Source organism: Ursus maritimus, unplaced genomic scaffold (genome assembly GCF_017311325.1).
Source record: "Ursus maritimus isolate PB19 unplaced genomic scaffold, ASM1731132v1 scaffold_22, whole genome shotgun sequence".
Classification (NCBI taxonomy): Eukaryota; Metazoa; Chordata; class Mammalia; order Carnivora; family Ursidae; genus Ursus; species Ursus maritimus.
Genome location: NW_024424675.1, coordinates 22,854,990 through 22,860,790, shown reverse-complemented (window position 1 = coordinate 22,860,790; position 5,801 = coordinate 22,854,990). Strand labels below are relative to the sequence as shown.

The 5,801-nt window shown below is 55.9% G+C and overlaps 1 non-coding gene across 1 annotated transcript; it reads left to right on the top strand.

Moving 5' to 3' along the window:
- The first annotated feature begins 1,584 nt into the window (after window positions 1-1,584).
- LOC103674468 lies at window positions 1,585-3,809 on the top strand. Its single transcript, XR_005837002.1, has 2 exons — window positions 1,585-1,623; window positions 2,136-3,809. It is a non-coding gene; the product is annotated as an uncharacterized protein C20orf203 (transcript).
- Window positions 3,810-5,801: the final 1,992 nt, after the last annotated feature.

Sequence of the window (5,801 nt, the reverse complement as noted above, 5' to 3'; positions counted from 1 at the left end):
CCCACCAAGAGCAGCCACTGGTGCAGAAGGAGGTCTGGGTTCTGTTCTGGGCTTGGCTACTGACCTGGGAAAGTTACTCCCTCGCCTATCCCCCACAGCCCCCAGACCTTGGTTTTCCTATCTGTGCAGTGGGAGAGGCAAGTCCACTCTGAAGTCTCCAAGTCTGACCACCCACCCTTAAACCTGCTGCTGCTTCTGCCACTGCCCCAAGTGGCCACCAGAGGGCGCCCCAGACCAGCATTTGGCCCAGCTAGGGCACAGGGGGCCCTGGGGAGGCGGAGGTAGGGTGTGTTTTCAAGGAGCTGCTAGCTTTGCTTGCACAGGCTTCCCTGTGGCTAGACCTGCCCGGGCCTTTTGCCACATTCCTCTGGCTGAGTCCTGATCTGTGAGGAGGGAAGATGGAGACATCACCCCCAAGGCCAGTGACCTTGCACTCATTCCTGCCTGCTTTGGGTTGGCTGCCTAAGGTCCAGGTGTCCAGCAACAGGGCCAACGGCCTTGAGTTTCTCAGCCTGGAAAGGTTTCTACTGTCTCTGAGCCCCTTTGGGGGCCTATGCATCCTTCCCCTACCGCACTGTATGGCAGTAGAAAGCCCCCACCCTGGTGAGTGACTGGCTACCTGGACTGGACACATTTCAGCTCCTTCAGGATATGGATGGATTCTTGCTGTGGGTCCTGGACAGTGTAGTGTCTGAAACCACACCATCTGGGGCTCCCAGATACCTCGAGTGACAGACCCCAGATCTCAGAAGCAGGTACCACAGGCACTTCCCAGAGCAGAGTATCTGACCCCCTTTGTGAAGGATTCTCCTGGGAGCCCCAGAGGGGCCCTATCAACCCTCTCCAGGCTCCCCCAAAGCTGATTTTACCTTCCCCATAGAAGCACAACCTTAGCTTCAAATCAAGCTCCAAATCAAAGCAGCAGCTCTCAGCCCCTTGCACGGACGGCCCTGGAGCCCCCGCTTGGATGCCTGACAACTTTGCCTTGCGTTCCCGCTATGGGTGTGTTTTCCTTCCTTCCCGACTGGGTCCTCTTGAAGGCAGAGTGAGTGTCCAGTTCCCTTAGGTCCCTCTGGCTGGTTCAGGACTTGGCATCCAATAGACGCTCAACAGATGTTACCATGGGAACCAGGAGCCCATCTTTCCTCCTGCTCAAGGGCCCAGAGCCATCTCTGCCCCTTTCTACGCTGTATGACTTCGGGCGGGTCGCATAGCTTTCTGAGCATCCATTTTGTTTGCTTCTTTGCTCTTCTACTTCCCTCAAAAGGTTATGGGGGTCAGAGTGGATATGAGAGCCCTGGTGGGAAGGGTGACATGCTCTCCCTGTGTCTGATATAATTGTTCCAAGAGGTCTGCAGCTGTGCTGTCCATAAGGAGGTCACCTGGAAGAGAGGCGGGCACTGGGCCACACCTACCCAAGTCCCCCAAATTTTCACATAATAATGGTTGACATTTTCGGGGCCTGTTCTATGGACCAGACATTCTGCTAAGTGCCTCACCTGGATTATCCCACTTGGTCCCCTTGGTCACCCTTTGAGAAGGCAGTATTGCCATCCTCAGCTTTGCAGGTGAGAAACCCAAAGCATGGGGCAATTAGCTACCTTGCCCAAGGCCACACAGTTGGTAAGTGGTGGGGCTGGGACTGGGAGCTCTGGCCCCTGGGAGGTGGGGGGTGGGGCGTGCTCTTAGCCACAGAGCCCTGCCCTGCCCTGAGCAGTTGTGAGGCAGAGATAGGCAGTCGGGCATCTTGTTGTCCACTGTATAGGAACCTCTGAGGACCAGAGATCCTTGCTTCCTGTCTTCTCTTTTCTAGATTTGTGTGCTGAGACCAGAAAGGAACGCTGTCTCTCCATCTCTGTTTTTCTCTCTCATACACGCTGGGACATGTGGGGCAGAGCAGGACCCCAGCTAACATCAGGTGTTGTTACAGCGGGGAAACTGGGTGAGGCTCAAAGCCCCCGTGAGTCTCAGAATCTGTAATTCCAAAGTCATCTTGGGGCCTCATTCACACTGGCCAACCTCCCATCTTGATGGAGCTCATTCACCCAACTCAATGTTCTTGGGAGTGGGGTGAAAGGAAGTACCTCAGAGGTTCCAAATGATGCCCACCCACCAGCCCAGACCTTGGGCTCCAGGAGGCCCCTCCTCCCCAACGCCTGGGCCCTTATCAGGAAAGCAATTTGGGTTGGTGGGGAGGGGGAAGTCCGAGGCCCCAGGCTCTGGCAAGGTGGGTAGGAGAGATAGGGAAGTGGGGAGGGGGCCATGGGGCCCTGCTGGGAGGGCCCGAGGATGGAAGAGATGCCCAGAGCCAGTGCTGTCCTTGCCGGCCTGGCCTCTTGACATGGTTCCAGGCTGCTCCTGCCTTCCCTCCTTGCCAGGCAAGCCGCCCGCACCTTTAATTAGCAAGCAGCAGCCTCTCCCCGATTCATCACAGTCACTGTTTAATTAGCCGCGCACAAGGCGCCCCTACCCCCAGCTCTGGGTGGAGCAGCCTGCTTCTCTCACGGAGGCTGCCACCACCTCATGGTGTCCCCTGTCACACAGCCCCCCCCCATTCTTATTCTGCTCCCCAGAAGGGGGGATGGGGCCGGCACGCCTGGCTGAAACCTCAAGGAGATTCTGGGCACTGACGCTTGTATTCAAAGCATCCAGCAAACATTATTAGGGCTTCGAGTCTGCGCTAGGCTGGCGCTGGGCGGAACTCAGGCTGGATGGGGGCGGCTGGCCTCCGTCCTGTCCAAGGGCTCCAGAACAGCTTTTCCCTTTGGGAGGTGCCTGGCTGGTCCCAGGGTGTTGGGAAAAGCCTAATAATCCTCACTGTGGCTCCACTTCCCCCACCCCGCCCCCAGCAAACCCCCAGAGCCCAGGAAACCCCTCTGAGAAGACAGCCTCCTCTAGGATGGAGAGGGTCTCCCCCCCACCCCCGCCCCGCCAGGGGTCAGATCCTGGAGGCCCAGGCTAAGGCTGTGGGCAAACACAGGTGGAGGGGGGTCTCAGCGCCCCTCTGGGAAGTGGGGGGACACAGGAGAGAGCCCACAGACTGTGGCCGAACCAGCTGCCCTCTGTTTCCCTGCAGCAGGGTGGAGCCGGTGGCCCTGGGAGCGGTGCCTCACACCCTTCCGGGCAGAGCCGGGGGAGTCACAGCCTCAGGGCAGCCAGCTGGAGGCAGGAGGCTCAGGTTCCATCCCAGCCCTGCACCCCGGTCCTCCTGTGGCTTCAGGCAAATTAGCTGCACTGGGGCCTGCCCACAGAAGGGTGCTGGCGCCCCCCCCCCCCCCCCCCCACCGACGCGGACTAAGGACACGGAAGGACGGGCGTCTGGTACCGAGGGAAATGCTGGAGTCCGTCCATTCTGGGACTAACCATCTGTGTGGCCTCAGTCAGCCGCCAGACTGTACCGTGCCTCAGTTTCCCCATTATTAGTAGCTACCTCATGGGCTGTCCTGAGGATTAAATGATTGACCGTGTTTAGTGCACTCAGAACAGTGCATGGCAGAGGGAGTCCTTAGTAATCATCGGCTGCTTTCGCCAATATTTCCTCTCCTTTTACCGATCGATATTTATTGGGTATGAGGGACTTGGTGAATAAGTACGGCAACCTCCCTGCTTCTCAGAGTTTTCCTTCCAGTGGGGTAGGCAGTAGAGAACAAGTAAATAAATAAAGGAAAAGTACCATTTCGTCTGAACAAAGTCTGCGGTTTAATTAGTGGTGATGTGCCGGGGTGAATTTCGTCATTTTGACAGATGTACGATGGTCAGGTCGAGTGACACGGTGACATGAGGAGGACTGGATGAAGTGTATACGGGAACCCTCTGTACTGTCTTTGCAACTTTTCTGTGAATCTCAAATTCCCCTCAAAAAAAGTTTGTTTAAAAAAGACAATTTCAGGGGCACCTGGCTGTCTCAGTTGGTGAAGCGTCTGCCTTCAGCTAAGGTCGTGATCCCAGGTACTGGGATCGAGCCCCATGTCAGGCTCCTTGCTCAGCTGGGGAGCCTGCTTCTCCCTCTCCCTCTCCCTCTGCCTACGGCTCCTCCTGCTTGTGCTCTCTTGTGTTGTCTCTCTCTCTGTCAAATAAATAAATAAAATCTTTAAAAAAAAAACCCACACAATTTCAGGTAATGGTAAGTACCATGCAGAAAATAAACAAGTGTTTAGAAAAGAGTGTGGGGGCCACTTTAGACGGGGTGGTCTAGGAGGGCCTCTGTGAGGAGGCGACACTTGGGAGACACTGAGTGGTGGGAAGGAGACAACCTCAGGGAGATGAGGGAAGGGCCTGCCCAGAGAGAACCAGCAAGAGCAAAGTCCTGGAGGCCCATTGCCTTGGGAGGTTTGCAGTCCACCTGCAGGGTGGGAGAGACTCTGGGGGGGCCATGAACTCAGAGGAGGAGGCAGCTTCCCTTCAACATCATTTTGCCTTTTCAGGGGACAGGAAGCAGGGATTTGTACCTAGCAATCTAATACCTCATTAAAAAAAAAAAGATTGTATTTATTTATTTGAGAGAGACAGCCAGACATAGAGCATGAGCAGAGGGGAAAGGGAGTGGCAGAAACAGGCACCCCACTAAGCAGGGAGCCCAACACGGGGCTCAATCCCAGGACCCTGGGATCATGACCTAAGCCGAAGGCAGACACTTAACCGATTGAGCCACCCAGGCGCCCATACCTCATTTTTTTAGGTAAGCTCTATGCCCAACATGGTCCTTGAACTCATGACCCTGAGATCAAGAGTCACATGCTTCACTGACTGAGCCCGCCAGGTGCTCCTCTAAGGCCTCATGTTAGTCCTTACAGGTACCCTGTGTGGCAAGGTGGTCACCTCACTTACAGGTGAGCCAGTGGACAGGTGGAGGGGTAGAGACTTGGAACCTGTGTCACATGCCTGAGTTCAGAAGAAGACTCCTGCTGGCTCTCAAGGCCGCGCTGGGGTCTTGCTGGGAGACATGGACGGGCTAAAAGGGCCTGGACAAGGCCTAGGAGTGGCTATGGAGGGGTGGGGAAGCCGGGACTAGCGGATGGGGTCCCTGGCAGCATGATACCAGGAGTCGTGGCAAGGGAGCACCTTTGTATGACAGTTATGTAACCCACCTCGGTAATAGTAATATCATATGTATGTAATACAAAATTCCTGAAAGTATAAAACAACATACAGGAACAAGTTAGGGTCCCCCACCCACCCACTTTTCCTCCCCAGAGGTGCCCTCTGAGACCCTTTCTTGTGTATCCTTCTAGAGCTGGTCTGGATGATAGCACCTGACCGTAACACCCGCAAACAATCAGCAGGCCCCATGGCACCACCTGCCAGAAAGCTCTAGATGCACGATTGTTTTTTTAAATCCTCATACCAGCCCTTGCTGGATGTGTATCAAGCTCTCCGTTTTAAGTCAGAGTAAACTGAGGCACTGGCAGGCTGTCACTCACCCGAGTCCACGCAGCTCACCCAGGGCTCAGACTTAGGGATTCCCTGACAGCACTGCATAGATGAGGGTGCTGAGGCACAGAGAGGTTGTGCAACCAGCCCCAGGTGACCCAGTGAGCAGTTGAGGAGCCAGGACCTAAATCCAGCAGTCTCACTCCAGAACCCACACCCCTGACCGCTGCACTATACTGGGAGAAATGACCCCAGCTCCAGAGGCTGCCAGACCCAGGAGTGATGCCCACCACTGCCTGGCTGAGTGGCCTCAGGCAAGCCACTTTCCCTGCGATCTGGCCCCACCAAGGACAGAGAGCGGGAGGCCTGCCTCTCGGCGTGAGGATGAGTGCGAGCAGTAGGAGAGCTCTGGTGTGGGGTAGGCTCTGGGC